Consider the following 22,046-nt stretch of genomic DNA (forward strand, 5'->3'; position numbering starts at 1 on the left):
ATGAAGTCTAAAAATGGCAAGGGGTTCTAAATAGTCTTCTATTCAAACTTTTTGCACATTGAGGAGTCTGTACTTTGTAACTATACAGCCAGTGATGGGACATACCTTCTATGCGAGATGTTTCTGGAGACGAGCAACGCTGCAGCAACCTCATTGGGACCTGATGATTCACTGCCCGTTATCATGTCAGGCTTCCTCTGTTCATCTTCATGCTTTGAATACCATGCATTTTACATGTGCATGATAGGCTTTTATGGAACATCATATTTCTCTTTATTAACCAAATCACACTTCCTTAAACCATATGTGAAAGCTAAAACGATTTCGGTTCACACCGTTCAGTACAGCTCTCAAAAGACAGTATGTTTTATTGTCTGAATGTCTGTGTTGTGGACCAAAGTATGATGCCTTAAATGGGGAATTATAATGTAGATAATAGAGGCTATAGTGGGAGTTCCCCATAATAGATGTTTCCAGATGATCGTTATCTCCCACACACTGCGGTGTTTGCTTACAGTATGCTTTTAAACGTACACTAGAACACATCTCAGGTGTCTTTAAACATTGACGCCTTTGAAATCACTGTGGAGGAGTTTGATGGTTTAGTTCCCCCTCGCAATGCACTTTCATAGAGACTGCAGTAAACTGTCATTGCAGGGCAAAATGATCCAAACTGAAAGTGTCACAAAGTGCAGCTCGTGAGTTCAGTTAGGAAATGGATGCCATGAACTTCTCCTAAATAAGGTGGCTGTTTAGCAGAAGGGCTACTTTACCCCTGTCATAATTGTTTTGGGTCATCCTTATGTGGCTGTATGTCCCATAATCCTTCGAGGAATATCATGATCTGCGCACGGCCTCAAAACATGAGTCTTCCTTTTGGGGAACTGGACAAAGTCTGGTAGAGTCTTCCGTAATGTAACTTGCAATCTTTTAGTCAGCCTCCCACCCCCATCCCACCAACCTCTCCGTCCTCCTTGATACAGTGTCCCTGGATGGATGAGGGCTGTGGAGGAAGTCAGGTCAAGTGAGGGATTTGACATAGAACCCAGATTCCATCTCTCAGGAGAAGTTATATTGGCAGGCCCACACCACCCACAGCATCCATGTTGACTTGAAGCTATACAGTATTATGATTGGATAGGGACTGATACCATAAAATAACATGTGTCAATGTAATTATTAAGCCATGAGGGATCATGGAAATATTTACATTTTTCTGATCATTCTGTAATACTGTTGTTAGTCTCCCAGCATTTTTATGTTCTTTTTTTCATGCTATGATGTCTAAGAAGTAATTGACAGATATGTGGAAATTGTTTTAACAGCATGATGAAATTTACAGCATGTAAGTTACACTAATTTATATACACTGTATCAGGTTTCAGGTTAAGACCCAGATGCAGACAGTGTTGAAGTAACAAGAGTTTATTACTAGAACAGGGGGCAGGCAAAACGACAGGTCAAGGGCAGGCAGAGGTCAGTAATCCAGATAGAGTACAAAAGGTCCAGAATGGCAGGCAGTCTCAGGGTCAGAGCAGGCAGGGGTCAATAATCCAGTATGGTGTGGCATGGTACAGAACGGCAGTCAGGCTCAGGGTCAGGGCAGGGAGAGTGGTCAATAGGAAAAACTAGAAAACAGGAACTAGAACAGACAGGCGCAAGGAGAAAAACGCTGGTAGGTTTCCGAAACAAAACGTATCGGCAACAGACAAACAGAGAACACAGGTATAAATACACTGGGGAGGGGTTCGGGGTGGAGATAAGCACAAAGATAGGGGAAACAGATCATGGTGTGACACACTGAGTTATAGCAGAATGCCTTTGAAACATTCAAGAAGGAAGTAGGGCATGGATCCATCCATGTTTGACAGCACAACACTGTGCTTGCCCTCTTACAGAAACCTAACAAAACATCCCATTTACAGGATGATTAGCCACAATCTATATTCTTCCTACTTCATTCTGTACTTCATTCTGTTCCCTAACTGCATTAACTCTAATTATCCGTCCTAAGAAAACACATTATAATGTCAAACAAACATTGAATTCATTATCAAGTTATGAATATTACAAGGACGATGCTCCAAATCCATTACGGACCACTTTAGTGTGGGCTAAGAGGCAAGCTAATTAATAAATTAATGAAACATTCAAAGTTTCTCACTATTAATGTAAAGGCTAATGTGTTTGTGTTAAGGGCTTGCTGTTCTGTCCAAGCTTTTTAGTAAAATAGCAGTGGGTATTGCAATTCAAACAATCCTGTGTGGCTGTGGTTCACTTTAATTGGGATTGATGCAATGCCAAACCAAGGGGGACATTACAGATACACTAGTAAACCAGATATGACAAGATTTACTGAGGGGCAGTCTTGCATTTCCTCAAAATATTCCTTTGTCCACAGAGGATCAGTCAATGGGTATTTGACACAAACAGAAAGCATTTTGAGAAAATATGACATTAGTCATGTTGTTAGCGTTCCCATTGACATTGGCTGAAGGTTTTTGTATGTTCACATTCTGTATCATAGTTTTCATTGTTATGGAGAGTTTTTTTTTAAGTACACTATATGCTTCCATATATTTTAGTAGTACACCAAATTTCATATACATTTTATTCTGGATTTGTTTTTCCAGGGACCTGAGCATTCATCAGATTCATCATGATGTAGTAGCCTGAACTCCCAACATTTGTTACCAAATCAAATGTTAAGGTCCATAACAGTAGTCAGTAAACCAGCTTAGCTCTTCTCTTGACTGCTGTTTAACATAATCATCAGTGGCGAAAGTACATAGTATATTTTCATAATAGTCTCTTGCTTGAGAAATACCCGAGGCACCCTCTAATCTCCAAGCAGCACGTGGTTCAAAGTAGGGATTTAATGCTTACAGGTATAAATTAAACGAACTCTGCCAAGGGTTCCAACCAGGAATCAAAGACCCACAAAATACTGTATGTGTCCCCTTGTATGTTTTCAGTTTCCATTCTGTTTCATGTCAAGTCGTCTGATGTGTTGTCCATCCCAGCAACAGTCAGGGGAAGAAGTGGGAGGTCGGAGTTCTTCCCCTCTGTGGCAAGGCCAATTGGTATCTCCTCTGTTCATACCTGTTATATTCTGATAGGAATTAAATATCTCTGAACGTGTATCAGTCAACTTCAAACACACCATCTGTTCTTTGTTTTATAAATTGGCTATTTATTTGGTAAGGGACTTCCTACGAGTGTACTTGACTGATTCAGTGCACACTTTTAAGGTTTGTTGTGTAACCCCTGTTGCTATGGTTGCTCCTGTGTAAAGCCTCTTGTGTCATGTGTGTTTATGTTCTGATTTGCTCCCTGGTCACATCCGGTGTTAGTGGCCACAGTGTGTGGAAGCACTTGAACATATCTGAATCCGATCAAGATTGTATTCAGCATGGCCATAGCCAGAAGTCGATAAGCAACCACAGGTCCATATTCAATCCATTTTACTTGCAGCAGCTATGACTCAGGTGACGTTGGCAATAAAGTACATTGCCGTGGTTCTGAGTGAAGGCCTTGTCAGGAAATAGAGGAGCTGTCAAAAAAGCACTGTGTTCTTATTTATTTTTGTGTGTGTTTTCAGGCACCCAGCTGCGTTACCTAGGAGATGAAAAGGAGTGAAAGTAGGCAAAAGACATTAGAAACCGGAATAACCAAGTGAATGTTTGCAAAGGCAAACAAATAAAGAACACTCGCACTTGACTTTTCTTACTAGCACTGACTTGGCTGATAGCTACCTATTGAGGGACAATGTGCTTACTATGACTGTGATTTGCAGTTGTCTCTTGTCTACCTGAAATGAATGAATGAAGAGCATCTGCTAAATTACCTAAATGTAAATGTAAAATGTACTCTTTCTGAGTTAAATGGTCCGTATGCATATCAGATCATAAAACATTCACTGCACAGAGATGCTTGTTCTCTTGTAAGTCAGTGAAACAGAGCCTTGAATATATGCTTCTCATTCTGTAACCCGAGGTAAATGTTAATCAGACAAAGCTCATCATGGTCATACAATTAAAATGACAAAATGTGTTTTCCCGCATAAAATTATCATTCTTAATATCTTCATATTCACAGACCCACTCACCCTGCTGACCCTCACAAAAGAGTAGAAATGCCCTCTGAATTTTAAAGCACCAATAGTAAGATCTTGTTGCGAGAGGGTCAAAAGGCTTCTATTTTCATTTACCAATGGAGTGAGTCCGTAATTGATGCATATTGGCCAGCAAGTCATGATTGACAAACTAACTTGAAAATAGTTGGTTCTAAATCACTACTGCTATCAAATGTATTTGGTGTCATTCATGGACCAAAACTAACTTTGGTTTGTTTTGCCAACCTATTAAGTATTTATCAAGTTATATTATTCATTTTGAATTGAATGTGTCATCTGTGTGATAAAACTTGCATGACATATTTATTGATTCAACAGTTGGGAACAGAAAACAACCTTTGAAGTAAATAAGCCATTTTTAATGCACATATGTTTTTAGGATGCGTGTCATTTTGAGTGGGCTGCATTGATATGCCATCTTCTTTGTGTAACTATCTCAATATTTTCAGCTGGACTGCTCCAGGAGCTGTGGTTAAGTTGTTTCTATAGAGAAATCCTATGTTTAAGCTGCGGTGATGACAACTTCTTTTTTGCAAAAGTGACCTCGAAGAACATGAGTGTATGGTGATGAGGAAAGGGATAGAGACGGGGTTTTTAAGAGCTATTCTCTTGCTGAACGGAAAATAAAAAGATGCCCAACGAAAATTCTGTGCAGGAGCCAGCAGCAAATTTCAATTACTAATAATGTAAATTCACTGCCTAATTGGCAGCACACCATCTGTTTCTAAGAAAATAATGAGTTTGATTTTTTGCCATTTAGAGAAAAATATTATCTACTTATTCTTGACAGTGCAAGCTCATTTTTCATTTGCTAGCTTTTAAGATCTGTCTCAAGCACTTTCTAAGGGATCCCTATACAGAGGATCCAGAGTTTCCAGCTTTGAGAGTTTTCAAAAGAGTGGGAAAAAGTTTATATAGGAAAAAAACAGACAAGACTCTCCAAACCGGTGACAGACTGATTCATTTCCCATCTGGTCATTCGGATCGCATACTCTTCATTGGGGTTCTGTTATGTCCTCATCCTCCACTTCTTAATGGCTGGCTGCACAGTTTGATTGTATGCAGATGAGGGGACCTAATGAAGATATTACGTGTGCACAGTCATAGCTGCAGGGTTTCAGCTCTGCCACTTGAGTCCCACTTATTAATGATCCGTGGGAGATGAATACTTACCTATCTATGCACTGAGCAATACTGAATACTGAGCTTAATAGACTGCCTTTCTTTCGGAGGTGAAGTAATCGATGCAGAGAAGGAACACAGGAACTGGTGGTTAGACTAAAATCTATGTTGAGTGTCAGGGATGTTATCAGCGTTTTTTAAACGTTTTGAGTTTTTGGTTAACCATTAGCAATGTCATTTGTTTTCGTTCGTTATTGAGGTTACATCTGTAGATATGTAGCTTCTAATTAAGTTCCTTTTTTTTGCACCTAATTAGCAGACTTTACACAATGTCAAGGAAGGCACTTGAACAATGCCTACTAGGTACTCTCCGGGGCTAAATACAAATATGAATACCTCAAGTCACCCAGTGAGCAAAACAATAAGTAAGAGATGCCAAGTATACAGCCTGCTCATTGCACTACTGATTTGATTGAAAAAGTGCATTTGAAATTCAGGCTGACTTTAAAAAAATACATGCCATAACGTACTAAGACCTACAGTTTTGTTTTTAACTTACATGGTAACTCTAAATATTAAGGTGTACATTATGAAGAGTTTATAAAATAAACTTTTTTTTAAAGTGTTACCAAATGTGAAAGACTGACATTACTGGGATGATCCAAAGAAGTACATGATGCCACTTAAATGGAAACTGACCAATTGTGAGTAGGCATTGCCTACTACTGGGTTGATGATGTCATTGGAAACACTTATCTTTCTCTATCTTTTGTACTACAAAACATAGAAACACATCCTTTTTCACATATGGTGATGTTGGGGTGGTGCTGGAGATGATGAATATGAAGTAGAACATTTTTGTGATGTCAACAGTAAGACTAGAGACAAACAACCACCGGCAACAAACGGACTACTGTGGTTCCTAAAGAGAACTTCTTCATTTGCATATTAATGAATGCTTATGTTGTATTGTGTGGTAACACTATTTGAACTGTCTTTGAAATGGATAGTTCCGGTGCTTTGTACCTCTGCCATTTGGCTGTTAATCATAGAGAATGACTTTGCGGTGACCAGAGTGACAGAAAAATAATGAAAAACACTCTCTCTCCAATGCAGAACTTCCCATTAATTCATTTGAACATGTCTCTCCCTCTGCTCCTTTGGACTGTCACAGCTGATGGCAGCTGTGGAACACTACGTGGGTGCAACGCTCGTTAACTGGGAGGAATAAAATCCATTCACAGTTGAAAATATCCAATACAATTTACACAGAAGTAAAACTAGGACAGGCATATATTCTCCCTCTGCGCTTCTATTGTCAAAGGAACCATTGTAACAATATTGGAGTGTTGAATCAGACAAAATGTATTTAAGTGTGTGAGAACTGAGTTTCAGATTTATCACTGCTAAAACTATATCCCAGTTTGTGAAGTCTCACATTTAGATAACTTTAGATTTCAATTTTAAATTGTGCATTTAGATTTCTAGTCACACAACAAAGCTGATCAACTGTCCAGTCTGCAGCCTCAGTGCCTTCTCCTGTTGCTCAATGTATTCAGGAATGACTGCGGTTTGCCATTGACCTCAATGAAATATTCAATGAAAGGCCACACACATTCAGCCATCCCTCTTTATTGAGAAGTACAGACACGTCTGGCCCTACTTTTGGACGGTAACCATCGAACACGTTCATCTCCCGCTGACAGTGCTGAAGTCACAGGGTCACCGTTGTCCGACTCTGAACTTTTCCAAGCTGCACACAGACAGACCTGAATCACATGAATGGTCTCATTCACACATTCTGTCTCAGAAACATTAGAGAAAAGGACTGAGATTTGCTCTGTCCCTGTACAGTGATATGTGTCTGGCTAGTGAGGTCATATTGCAGGGGTGTGTCCGCTGTCCAGGATCCAGTATCCAAGCTTGTGCCACTATGAGCAAAGCATCTGTAAACTACACCTAATGCCTTTCCATTATGAAAGAACACAATCAACACTACAGTGTGTATGGTCTTACAGTTCATTTAGATGCTAAAGCCCTCTGTTACGCAGCTTTCTCAAAGTGCATATATTAGCCGTTGATATGTACAATTGTACTAATGCACTTACCAATTACAGTAGCAGCCCTGAAGAAAACACAGCCAACGTGTTGTTATAGGAGCAGTATCACAGGTATACATGGTTCGATACATACCTTGCGTATGTCTCGTTTCAAACCTGATTCAGTCTGCAGAACTCACAGCACTGCTTGGGTACTTGGAGATGTGATCTGAAAATGAAACCCTTGACTCTGCAGAATAGTGATGTACTGCACTGGTTCGATACGATTAAATTAAATGCATAACAACAAACGCAAGTATTTTTTGTTTATATTTCTTATAATTAAGTTTGATGTGATGTCAAAACAATGAAGAATTCCTGTTAGTAGCCTAGTTCAGTTCCCTATGTCTGGGACAGAAACAGAGATCTGTGTCATCTTTGCTCAAGCACCTGGTAGGCTTTTCAGTCGACTGCCTCCATACGCTGTATTTTTCACACATGAGAGCCGCGGGCCTGAGACAGGACAGGAGCTGCTCTCAGCGGGATTGGTTCCATGCTGCCTCCTCTGTCTCTGGGGCTCCACCATGCACATATGTGAGGGCTAATCCATTCAGAGCACTGGAAACTTCTGCCTCACATACTGTACCACACACAGCCAAGAAGCATGTGTTTTCAAATCATCATACAACTGGCAGTAAAAGGCAAGGAATAGGTTGTTGTGTGTGTGAAATAATGCCTGTTTGTAGCTGGTGTAGAGGAGTCAGGCGCAGGACAGCAGATATGAGTAATAAACATATTTACTCAAGTAGTCACAAAATACAACACAATAAATTAGAGCCCACAATAACGGACCGTATTACAAAACAAACAATCACTCACAAACAAACATGGGGGAACAGAGGGTTAAATAATGAAGTAATTGGGCGAATGAAACCAGGTGTGTAAGACAAAGACAAAACAAAATGGAAAAATGAAAAGTGGATCGGCGATGGCTAGAAGGGGGGGTGACATCGACCGCCGAACGCCGCCCGAACAAGGAGAGGGACCGACTTCGGCAGAAGTCATGACAGTACCCCCCCCCCCCCCCCCCCCCCGGATGGAGATAGTGGAACTCCCGCAGCAACGAAGGGTCCAGGACGTCCTCTTCCGGCACCCAGCATCTCTCCTCCGGACTGTACCCCTCCCACTCCACGAGGTACCGAAGGCCCCTCGCCCGACACCTCGAGTCCAGGATGGCTCGAACAGCATACGCTGGGGCCCCCTCGATGTCCAAAGGGGGCGCAGGAACCTCCTGCACCTCAGACTCCTGGAGTGAACCAGCCACCACCAGCCTGAGGGAAGACACATGGAACGAGGGATTAATACGGTCATCTGGGGGAAGCTGTAACCTGTAGCATACCTCGTTCAGTCTCCTCTGGACTTTGAATGGCCTCACAAAACGTGGGTCCAGCTTTCGGCAGGGCAGGCATAGGGGCATATTTCTTGTCGCGAGCCAGACCCAGTCCCCCGGTGCGAACACAGGGTCCTCACTGTGGTGGCGGTCAGCGCTTGCCTTCTGCCGCCTAAAGGCCCGTTGCAGGTGCACATGGGCGGCATCCCAGGTCAACTCCGAGTACTTAAACCATTCCTCCATCACAGGAGCCTCGATCTGGCTCTGATGCCAAGGTGCCAGAACGGGCTGACACCCCAGTACACACTGGAAGGGGGAGAGGTTAGTAGATGATTGGCGGAGTGAGTTTTGGGTCATCTCTGCCCAGGGGATGAACGCCGCCCACTCCCCCGGCCGGTCCTGGAAATATCACCGCAGAAACCTACCCACATCCTGGTTTACTCTCTCCACCTGCCCGTTACTCTCGGGGTTAAAACCTGAGGTGAGGCTGACCTAGACCCCCAGACGTTCCATGAATGCCCTCCAGACCCTGGACGTGAACTGGGGACCCCGATCAGAGACTATGTCCCCAGGCACTCCGTAGTGCCGGAAGACATGAGTGAACAGGGCCTCCGCAGTCTGTAGGGCCGTAGGGAGAACGGGCAAAGGGAGAAGACGGCAGGACTTAGAAAACCGATCGTGGTGTTGCCCTGTGAGGGAGGAAGATCCGTCAGGATGTCCACCGACAGGTGCGACCACATCCGTTGTGGAACAGGTAGGGGTTGTAACTTCCCTCTGGGCAGGTGCCTGGGAGCCTTACACTGGGCGCACACATCTAGCAGGAGGAAACATAAACCCTCACGTCCTTGGCCAAGGTGGACCAGCAGTACTTCCCACTAAGGCAACGCACCGTCCAACCGATGCCAGGATGACCAGAGGAGGGTGACTTGTGGGCCCAATAGATCAAACAGTCGCGGACAGCAGACGGAACGTACAGACACACTGCTGGACACTGGGGGGGAGTGGGCTCTGTGCGTATCTCCCGTTCGATGTCCACGTCCAGCTCTCACACCACCGGTGCCACCAAGCAAGATGCCGGAAGTGTGGGAGTGTGATCCATGGACCGCTCCTCTGTGTCATACATCCGGGTTCTGGGAACCTGGTCTGTAGGACAGAGTGAAAACAAAACAGTTAAAGAACATGGCCCACCTTGCCTGGCGAGGGTTCAGTCTCCTCGCCTCCCGGATGTGCTCCAGATTGCGGTGGTCAGTCCAGACAAGGAAAGGGTGTTTAGCCCTCTCAAGCCAATATCTCCACGCCTTCAGAGCCTTGACAACAGCCAACAGCTCCCGGTTCACCACATCATAGTTTCGCTTCGCCGGACTGAGCATCTTCGAAAAGAAAGCACAGGGGCGGAGCTTTGGTGGGGTGCCCGAGCGCTGAGAGAGCATGGCTCCTATCCCAGCCTCGGACGCGTCCACCTCCAATATGAACGCCAAAGAGGGATCTGGATGAGACAGCACGGGAGCTGAGGTAAACAGAGCCTTCAGGTGACCAAAAGCCCTGTCCACCTCAGCCGACCACTGCAGCGGCACCGGTGCCCCCTTCGGGAGCCGCTACCTGGCCACAACCCCGGATAAACCTCCGGTAGTAGTTGGCAAACCCTAGAAACCGCTGCACTTTGGCCGACTCCCACCTTTACCGTAGTGGGAGTCGGCCAATTACGCACGGCTGAAATGCGGTCACTCTCCATCTCCACCCCTGAAGTGGAAATGTGGTACCCTAGGAAGGAGACGGACTGTTGGAAGAACAGATATTTCTCAGCCTTGACGTACAGATCATGCTCCAACAGTCGACCAAGCACGCTGCGCACCAGGGACACATGCTCCACGAGTGTGGTGGAGTATATCAGAATGTCGTCGCTATACACCACTACACCCTGCCCATGCAGGTCCCAGAAAATCTCATCAGCAAAGGCCTGGAAGACTGATGGAGCATTCATCAACACGTACGGCATGACGAGGTACTCATAGTGCCCTGAGGTGGTACTAAATGCCGTCTTCCCCTCGTCCCCCTCCCGGATACACACCAGGTTGTAAGCGCTCCTGAGATCCAGTTTTGTGAAGAAGCGCACCCCGTGCATTGACTCGATTGCACTGGCAATGAGAGTCAGTGGGTAGCTGTACCTCACAGTGATCTGATTGATACCCCGATAGTCAATACATGGGCGCAGACCTCCATCCTTCTTCTTCAGAAAAAAGAAACTTGAGGAGGCAGGTGAAATGGAGGGCCGAATGTTCCCCTGCCCCAGGGATTCGGAGACATATGTTTCCATAGCCGCCGTCTCCTCCTGTGACAGGGGATACACATGACTCCTGGGAAGTGCTGCGTCTATCAGGAGATTTATCGCACAATCCCCCCATCGACGGGGTGGTAATTGAGTCGCCTTCTGTAAGAAGAGCCAAATCGGCAAATTCTGAAGGGATGCGCACGGTGGAGACCTGGTCTGGACTTTCCACCGTAGTCGCACCAATGGAAACCCCTCTGTTGCCACGAAATAGTGTGGTCATGACAGGCCAACCAGGATAGGCCCAGCACCATGGGAAACACAGGAGAATCAATAAGGAAGAGACTGATTCTCTCCTTGTGACCCTCCTGCGTTACCATGTCTAGTGGAGCGGTGGCCTCCCTAATCAGCCCTGACCCTAATGGTCGACAATCTAGTGCTTGCATAGGGAAGGGCAGATCCACAGGCACAAGGGGGATCCCTAAACTGAGGGGAAATGAATGGTCAATAAAATTCCCAGCTGCGCCTGAATCTACAAGCGCCTTATGCTGGGAATGCGGGGGAAACTTAGGAAATTTAACCGTTGAAAAGGCAGCGTGCAAAATAAAAAAATATTTTTGGGAAATACAGTGCCTTGCGAAAGTATTCGGCCTCCTTGAACTTTGCGACCTTTTGCCACATTTCAGGCTTCAAACATAAAGATATAAAACTGTATTTTTTTGTGAAGAATCAACAACAAGTGGGACACAATCATGAAGTGGAACGACATTTATTGGATATTTCAAACTTTTCAAAAACTGAAAAATTGGGCATGCAACATTATTCACCCCCTTTACTTTCAGTGCAGCAAACACTCTCCAGAAGTTCAGTGAGGATCTCTGAATGATCAAATGTTGACCTAAATGACTAATGATGATAAATACAATCCACCTGTGTGTAATCAAGTCTCCGTATAAATGCACCTGCACTGTGATAGTCTCAGAGGTCCGTTAAAAGCGCAGAGAGCATCATGAAGAACAAGGAACACACCAGGCAGGTCCGAGATACTGTTGTGAAGAAGTTTAAAGCACGATTTGGATACAAAAAGATTTCCCAAGCTTTAAACATCCCAAGGAGCACTGTGCAAGCGATAATATTGAAATGGAAGGAGTATCAGACCACTGCAAATTTAATTTAATTTTTAATTTTTCCTTTATTTAACCAGGCAAGTCAGTTAAGAACATATTCTTATTTTCAATGACGGCCTGGGAACAGTGGGTTAACTGCCTGGCCGTCCCTCTAAACTTTCAGCTCATACAAGGAGAAGACTGATCAGAGATGCAGCCAAGAGGCCCATGATCACTCTGAATGAACTGCAGAGATCTACAGCTGAGGTGGGAGACTTTGTCCATAGGACAACAATCAGTCGTATATTGCACAAATCTGGCCTTTATGGAAGAGTGGCAAGTAGAAAGCCATTTCTTAAAGATATCCATAAAAAGTGTCGTTTAAAGTTTGCCACAAGCCACCTGGGAGACACACCAAACATGTGGAAGAAGGTGCTCTGGTCAGATGAAACCAAAATTGAACTTTTTGGCAACAATGCAAAACGTTATGTTTGGCGTAAAAGCAACACAGCTCATCACCCTGAACACACCACCCCCACTGTCAAACATGGTGGTGGCAGCATCATGGTTTGGGCCTGCTTTTCTTCATCAGGGACAGGGAAGATGGTTGAAATTGATGGGAAGATGGATGGAGCCAAATACAGAACCATTCTGGAAGAAAACCTGATGGAGTCTGCAAAAGACCTGAGACTGGGACGGAGATTTGTCTTCCAACAAGACAATGATCCAAAACATAAAGCAAAATCTACAATGGAATGGTTCAAAAATAAACATATCCAGGTGTTAGAATGGCCAAGTCAAAGTCCAGACCTGAATCCAATCGAGAATCTGTGGAAAGAACTGAAAACTGCTGTTCACAAATGCTCTCCATCCAACCTCACTGAGCTCGAGCTGTTTTGCAAGGAGGAATGGGAAAACAGAGAGACATACCCCAAGCGACTTACAGCTGTAATTGCAGCAAAAGGTGGCGCTACAAAGTATTAACTTAAGGGGGCAGAATAATTTTGCACGCCCAATTTTTCAGTTTTTGATTTGTTAAAAAAGTTTGAAATATCCAATAAATGTTGCTCCACTTCATGATTGTGTCCCACTTGTTGTTGATTCTTCACAAAAAATACAGTTTTATATCTTTATGTTTGAAGCCTGAAATGTGGCAAAAGGTCGCAAAGTTCAAGGGGGCCGAATACTTTCGCAAGGCACTGTATGTAACTTTCACACATTAACAAGTCCAATACAGCAGATGAAAGATAAACATTTTGTTAATCTACTAATGGTGTCCGATTTAAAAAATGATTTACAGCCAAAGCACAACATATGATTATGTTAGCTCATAGCCAAGTCAAAAAAGCACACAGACATTTTTCCAGCCAAAGATAGCAGTCACAAAAAGCAGAAATATAGATGACACTCATAGGACATCATGTTACACAATACATATATGTTTTGTTCGATAATGAGCATATTTATATCCATAAATCTCAGTTTACATTGGCGAGTTACGTGCAGTAATGTTTTGATTCCCGAAACATCCAGTGATTTTCCCAGAAATACTCATAATAAACATTAATAAAAGATGCAAGTGTTATTCACAGAATTAAAGATAGACTTATCCTCTATGCTACCGCTGTGTCAGTTTAAAAAACAACTTTACGGAAAAAGCATAATCTGAGAACGGTGCTCAGTACCCAATTCAGCCAAAGAAATAGCCTCCATTTTAGCGTCAACATTAGTTTGAAAAAACACAATAAATATTCACTTACCTTTGATGATCTTCATCAGAAGGCACTCCCAGGAATCCCAGTTCGACAATAAATGACTGATTTGTTCCATAAAGCCCATCATTTAGCCACTTGTTGTTAGCGTGTTCAGCCCAGTAATCCATCTTCATGAAAAGCTAGCACTTCCTCCAGACAAAAACTCAAAAAGTTCCGTTACAGGTCATAGAAACAAGTCAAATGATGGATGCAAGCAATCTTTAGGATGTTTTTAACATTAATCATCAATAAGGTTCCAACCGGAGAATTTCATTGTCTGAAGAAAAGCATTGGAACGAGAGAGTATGCTCTCCTGACCGCGCTTCATGAGACCGAGGCTCTCTGCCAGACCACTCACTAAAATAGGTCTCATGAGCCCCTCCTTTATAGTATAATCCTAAAACTAGGATCTAAAGACGGTGATATCTAGTGGAAGCCCTAGGAAGTGCAAGCACATCCATAACTATCAGGTATTTGAATAGGCACTGTTTTGAAAATCGATTTCTCACTCCCTGATTGGATTTCTTCTCAGGTTTTTGTCTGCCATATGAGTTATGTTATACTCACAGACATCATTCAAACAGTTTTAGAAACTTCAGAGTGTTTTCTATCCAATAACATGCATATACTAGCATCTGGGACAGAGTAGGAGGCAGTTTACTCTGGGCACATTTATTATCCAATATACTCAATACTGCACCCCAGTCCCAAAGAAGTTTTAATAAACACATATACAGTGAAGGAAAAAAGTATTTGATCCCCTGCTGATTTTGTACGTTTGCCCACTGACAAAGAAATTATCAGTCTATAATTTTAATGGTAGGTTTATTTGAACAGTGAGAGACAGAATAACAACAAAAAATAGAGAAAAATGCATGTCAAAAATGTTATAAATTGATTTGCATTTTAACGAGGGAAATAAGTATTTGACCTCTTTGTGTTAGGTTGGTCAGGGCGTGAGTTGGGGTGGGTAGTCTATGTTCTTTTTTCTATGTTGTTATATTTCTATGTGTTTGGCCTAGTATGGTTCTCAATCAGAGGCAGGTGTCGTTTGTTGTCTCTGATTGAGAATCATACTTAGGTAGCCTGTTTTCCCCATTTTGGTTGTGGGTTTCTGTTTAGTGTCTGTTCACCTGGCAGAACTGTTTCATTTTCTCTTCGTTATTATTTTGTGTAGTGTTCAGTTTTTCAATTAAAATATGACGAACACTTACCACGTTGCATATTGGTCCGATCCTTCTTACTCTTCCTCAGACTGGAGGCCACCTCAGACAGGTGAACTCTGCGTAATGGTCCTACGCTGCGTCTCCTTCACCCCATACTGCGTTGGCCCACTCCAGGGCTTTGCCTGAGAGGCAGGAGACGAGGGCGTACACGCTCTCACGCCCCGAAGGAGCCGGGTGGATCGTCGCCAGGTAGAGTTCCAGCTGGAGGAGGAACCCTTGGCATCCGGCAGCCGTCCCATCGTACTCCGAGTTACACCAGGAATGCACAATCACTCCATCAGTGCTCAGACTGTCCGCAATAGGCTGAGAGAGGCTAGACTGAGGGCTTGTACGGCAGATCCTTACCAGACATCACCGGCAACAACGTTGCCTATGGGCACAAACCCACCGTCGCTGGACCAGACAGGACTGGCAAAAAGTGTTCTTCACTGCCGAGTCGCAGTTTTGTCTCACCAGGGGTTATGGTTGGATTCACGTTTATCGTCGAAGGAATGAGCGTTACACCAAGGCCTGTACTCTGGAGCGGGATCGATTTGGAGGTGGAGGGTCCGTCATATTCTGGGGCGGTGTGTCACAACATCATCGGACTGAGCTTGTTGTCATTGCAGGCAATCTCAACGCTGTCCGTTACAGGGAAGACATCCTCCTCCCAGCCATACTGCTTGTCCTGTGTGTGAATTCCTGCAAGACAGGAATGTCAGTGTTCTGCCATAGTCAGAAAAGAGCCTGGATCTCAATCCCATTGAACACGTCTGAGATCTGTTGGATCAGAGGGTGAGGGCTAGGGCCATTCCTCACAGAAATGTCCGGGAACTTGCAGGTGCCTTGCTGGAAGAGTGGGGTAACATCTCACAGCAAGAACTGGCAAATCTGGTGCAGTCCACGAGGAGGAGATGCACTGCAGTACTTAATGCAGCTGGTGGCCACACCAGATACTGACTGTTACTTTTGATTTTGCCCCCCCCCCCTTTGTTCAGGGACACATTATTCAATTTCTGTTAATCACATGTCTGTGGAACTTGTTCAGTTAATGTCTCAGTTGTTGAATATTGTTATGTTCATACAAATATATAAACATGTTAAGTTTGCTGAAAATTAACACAGTTGACAGTGAGAGTTTCTTTTTTTGCTTATTTTATAGCGGAGCACCCTATTGTAAAGCAGTCAGGAAAAGACTCTCTTAAAGGTGCAGACCCCATATACTGTTGCCTTGTGAGCAGCTTTGTGCTTTTACTTCAGCATTCAAGTATTCATCATTCAGAATGGAAGATTTAGTCTCTCAGGAAAATTGGCATTTGCCACAGGCCATGAAATGCACAAAGCCAGCAGTGGAGAATGAGAGAGAGAGAGAATGCAACAAAGAGTGAGAGGGTATTTGAAAGACACATTAAAGTGGCGTTTCACAACAGCTGCAGACAATGACTTACAAGGAGCAGGCAAGAAACGGTAAGGATTATCATCGTTGGGAGATGTGTTGTGTCAGCTGTTTGGACTCCTGATTCCCCAATCCAACCTCCTTACTAGACAGTGGGCTTGGTTGTAAACATGGCAGCTGTGGATGTGTTAAAATGTAGGCTAATCTAACTATGTTGACTTGTTGTGTTATGTAAATGTTGTGTTTTAAGTCTCCATGTTGAATACCCATCATCATCACCCATCCTCCTCAACATCATCATGAATACAATGCACTAAGATGTTAATTTAGCTGTCATTTTTATAACGTGAGATTATTGAAAATTGTTAAGTATTCACAACATTTCCAAATGTCTTAACCTATTGGGCTAAATCAGGGCCACACAGGGTGTTTTTGGTAGTCTTAAACAACTCTACTTTGAAACAAAAGTACCCACCTCACACATATGGTTATGGATTTTTAAAAAGAAGACACCTGTACCATGTCAGATAAAGAGTTAAAATGTATTATATTTTGAGATTGCATCCCAATATTACACTTTATATACATCCCAAAAGACTGAAATGTAACACAACCTTTTGACATAGAAACACCGACTTTTCGGCTGCTTTAAAAAACTAAAATGTATTAATTATGAAATGATATATTTTTCAAATTTGTATTTCACCCATGAGGCCACAAAGTAATTTGACTGCAGGAAAAGGCTACATATCATTTATATGAAGGTTATGAATGTCTTCTATGAGACCATAATTCTCCAATTAAATCACTCTCTGATCATTTGCATAAGAACCAAAGGCATAGGATCGTTTTAAAATGCAAATGACTAGACACAGATATGCCCCCAAATGTCATTTCAATAATCTAATCTGCTTTAAAATATATAGTATCGTGGTTTTTTAGCCTTCACTTGCTTGCTAATGCTAATCAGTGCCATTGTCTCTTAATGCAAATGTTTGTAGGAGGCCAGAGTGGAATTCATCCCTTAGATACCACACAAAGCCGATTTGTGTCAAAGCACCGGGGCGCATTACTTTGCAAATGAAATGCAGGGAAAGCACAGATTATAATCCAGTTACCAGGAGAGAGAGGTGAACTACATAATAATAACACAGCAGACACATACAACTGCACCAGTTCTCTCTGGCATTGAATGTTCTCAAGGCTGGAATAGTTATCTAGCATTGAATGTTCTCAAGGGTTGAATAATTATCTCGCATTGAATGTTCTCAAGGTTTGAATAGTTATCTCGCATTGAATGTTCTCAAGGATTGAATAGTTATCTCGCATTGAATGTTCTCAAGGATTGAATAGTTATCTCGCATTGAATGTTCTCAAGGATGGAATAGTTATCTCGCATTGAATGTTCTCAAGGATGGAATAGTTATCTCTCATTGAATGTTCTCAAGGGTAGAATAGTTATCTCTCATTGAATGTTCTCAAGGGTAGAATAGTTATCTCTCATTGAATGTTCTCAATGATTGAACAGTTATCTCGCATTGAATGTTCTCAAGGATGGAATAGTTATCTCTCATTGAATAGTTATCTCACATTGAATGTTCTCGAGGATGGAATAGTTATCTAGCATTGAATGTACTCAAGGATTGAATAGTTATTTCACATTGAATGTTCTCAAGGATGGAATAGTTATCTCTCATTGAATGTTCTCAAGGCTGGAATAGTTATCTCGCATTGAATGTTCTCAAGGATGGAATAGTTATCTCTCATTGAATAGTTATCTCACATTGAATGTTCTCAAGGTTTGAATAGTTATCTCGCATTGAATGTTCTCAAGGATGGAATAGTTATCTCTCATTGAATAGTTATCTCACATTGAATAGTTATCTTGCATTGAATGTTCTCAAGGATGGAATAGTTATCTCTCATTGAATAGTTATCTCACATTGAATAGTTATCTTGCATTGAAAGTTCTCAAGGATGGAATAGTTATCTCTCATTGAATAGTTATGTCACATTGAATAGTTATCTCACATTGAATAGTTATCTCGCATTGAATAGTTATCTCGCATTGAATGTTCTCAAAGATTGAATAGTTATCTCGCATTGAATGTTCTCAAGGATAGAATAGTTATCTCGCATTGAATAGTTATCTCGCATTGAATGTTCTCAAGGATGGAATAGTTATCTCTCATTGAATAGTTATCTCGCATTGAATGTTCTCAATGATTGAATAGTTATCTCGCATTGAATGATCTCTAGCATTGAATAGTTATCGAGCATTGAATGATCTCTAGCATTGAATAGTTATCTAGCATTTAATGTTCTAAGGCATTGAATAGTTTTCTAGCAATTTATTTATTTTTTTACCTTTATTTAACCAGGCAAGTCAGTTAAGAACAAATTATTATTTTCAATGACAGCCTAGGAACAGTGGGTTAACTGCCTGTTCAGGGGCAGAACGACAGATTTGTACCTTGTCAGCTCAGGGGTTTAAACTTGCAACCTTCCGGTTACTAGTCCAATGCTCTAACCACTAGGCTACCCTGCCGCCCCGCAATGAAAAGAGTGGATTTGAATAGTTCTCTAGCATTGAATAGTTCTTATGAAAAGAGTGGATTTCAATATGTTTCCTCAAGGCTAGTTAACAAGTTCAGCTGAGCCCACAGATATATACATGTAATTAGTACAAATCTCTTCAGTGTCATTAATCTATTGCCTGCCTGGCTGCCTGCCTGCCTGCCTGCCTGCCTGTCTGCCTGCCTGCCCATGGGCGCTTATACTAGTAGAGCTGGTAGATTGCTAGAAGCCAATCAATGGCTATATTTGGACATGTTCAAAAGCAGGACCTTTTTAGAAACAAGGTACAAAAATGTTTAAAGTTAAGCAAGGATGTGGAATGTGAAGGAACACACTGTGCTTGTCCTCGAAGTCATATTCCATTTTTGAGTTTGTGGAGAATGCTCAAGTGAGATATTTCAAGATAAGGTTGTTATTTGTTGCAGATGTTGGGTACATCTTGGACCTTATGATATTGTGAATTTAGGGCAATTGTTTCCCAACTCAACAATATATGAAATGTGATATAATATTTACATTTAGCAGATTCACTTATCCAGAGTGATTTAAATTTATGCTTGATCCAAAAATGTGGTTGGAGGCTTCATATGGAGGGAGTGAAGCAATTTCTAAATGTAGAGGCCAAATCGAGCTCCATACCACATCACCGTGCGCCTCCCAAATTCTTTAACAATGCTGAGGGCTCCGAATAGCTTCGCATTGACATGATTGGTTGATGGTAGATGGGGGCGGGAGGTCCTGTAGAAACACAAACTCGCTTCCTTGACAACTTCCTTCACAACAGCTCTGTACTTCAGCAGAGGCCATATCACCGTAAGTGCTGCACGCCCAATGCAGACGTCGGATTGACCATGCGGTGCCCTTTACAGTAATGGGTGCATATGTCACGTGGCTTTTACAGTAATGGGTGTATATGTCATGCGTCTTTTACAGTAATGGGTGCAATTGGCACGTGTCTTTTACAGCAATGGGTGCACATGTCAATGTCTTTTACAGTAATGGGTGCATATGGCACATGTCTTTTACAGTAATGGGTGCATATGGCACGTATATTTTACAGTAATGGGTGCATATGTCACATGTGCCTGCGGCTCTATTTAGTCATTTTTATTTATTACATAATGTGCTTTATTTGGAATATATTAACCTTGAAGTGCTTTAAATATTTATCCTATCATGTGCTGTGTTTTGGTTTATTTTGTATTTACTAATTAAGTCACTTCCTTTACTTTGAATTGGTTAACCTCCTTGAGTGTTTGTCTCCTTGTGCGAATTTGTGTCTTAATTAATAAGGGACCTGAGCCACACCTGAGGAGCTTTGGGGCTAATGAGCTGTCTCTGCACAAAGGTCGCTCTCAGACCTTGTTCAGCAGAGTCAAGCCAGAAGCGGGAGAAGACAGGTGCCACAGGCTGTATACAGTGGCGGTGGCGTCTGGGGAGAGGGGACTGGATGAGTGTGACCCTGCTCAGGATGAAGAGTGGAACGACGTGTGAGTGTGTACCAGTGGTTCCCAGTATGTTGACGGTACTGATGAAGCTTTCTCAACTCTCTTCAGACGTAGCCTGCTAGACTACCGCATCAGAACCCCATGATGCCAACTACGATGCGACAAACCACCATGCTAAACAACAATGGACTAGTGTGTACGCCCTTCTTTCACCACTATCTAAGCCCTGTTATGAAAATGTAACTTCCGGTTCCAAGGACGTGAGGACTTGTGGTCCCCATGTTGAAAGGACAACGACCGAACTAAGCCAACCTCAGCAAGACCCTAACAAAATTAGCATCGAATCTCAACGTGAAGGTGACGACCTACATGCTGGAAGCATGAATTTCGACAATACCAGTCAGAATATAGCATGAGCATATAGCATGGCAACTTGGTATGAACTTTGAACCCTTATTCACTAAAGAAGTGATACCCCCTAGCCGTTGCATTAGCGCAGTAATTGTAGACGTGGGCTAGGAGAGGACGGACAGAGTTTCTGTCCTACCAAACGACTACAGTACTACCAAGTATCCAGTTTACCACCAGAGACATTCTTCAAAGGACAAGAGATCCCTGCTGGGCAACCCCACCTACTATCTACGACCTATCTACCGAAACGCAGCTCAGTGTAAATATTTATTGCATTTTTCTTTTTCAAATGGGCGATAATTTAGAATGCATAAGATACTGTATTTACGATAGCATAGCTTCTCCCTTTGTTACTCAGTCTTCCCGCTCTTTCATTCAAAACCCAACCCTCTTTCTTTGTGTAACCAGCCATCATATCTGTTCCGTCCGCCGTTTTCCTTTATGACATAATTTGTAATCAATGTATGATCCATTCTGTGTATGTGTAATTCTGTATGATTATTTAGGTATTTAGTAAATAAATAATTAAACCACATTTTGTATTGCTGATTCAACTTGTTAGCCAGGGTTCGTGAAGATAACCAAGAATTTACAACTTTCAGATGATACTAAATAAAGTGACGATTAAATATTGACTGCTACTGATGTAAAAGATTACTAGGTCTTTAAGAGTTTATTCGGAAGATAACATCTCTATAAACATTCTTTCATGGTGCCCCAGACTTTCTAGTTAATTACATTTACCTGATTAGCTTAATCAGGTAATACTAATTACAGAGAAAGGATTTTATAGAATAGCATGTCATATCACTTAATCCGGTATAGCCAAAGACAAGACACCCCATTTTTTTATACTAAGGAAAGAAATATATTAAAGAACTGTAGACACTGACTGTGTTGAAAGAACTTACTGGTCCCTCATGGGATTTGTACCCACAACCCTGGGTTTGCAAGTACCATGCTCTACCAACTGAGCCACACAGGCTAGATATGAGGCAACTTATTGGAAGCTTTAGGCAAAAGAACTCCATGAGGAAGTCATTTTAGGACACATTAGCTTCACTATTGCAGCGAGCTGAAAGTGAAAAGAGATCTCCTGGAGCCTATTAACAGTCACTAGGAGTTCATCCATCGTTGAATTTAGAACAGCATAGATTCAATCTTTTGGGGAATATAAATGGTCAAATTTCCCTTAAG

Source organism: Oncorhynchus gorbuscha, linkage group LG16 (genome assembly GCF_021184085.1).
Source record: "Oncorhynchus gorbuscha isolate QuinsamMale2020 ecotype Even-year linkage group LG16, OgorEven_v1.0, whole genome shotgun sequence".
Lineage (NCBI taxonomy): Eukaryota > Metazoa > Chordata > Actinopteri > Salmoniformes > Salmonidae > Oncorhynchus > Oncorhynchus gorbuscha.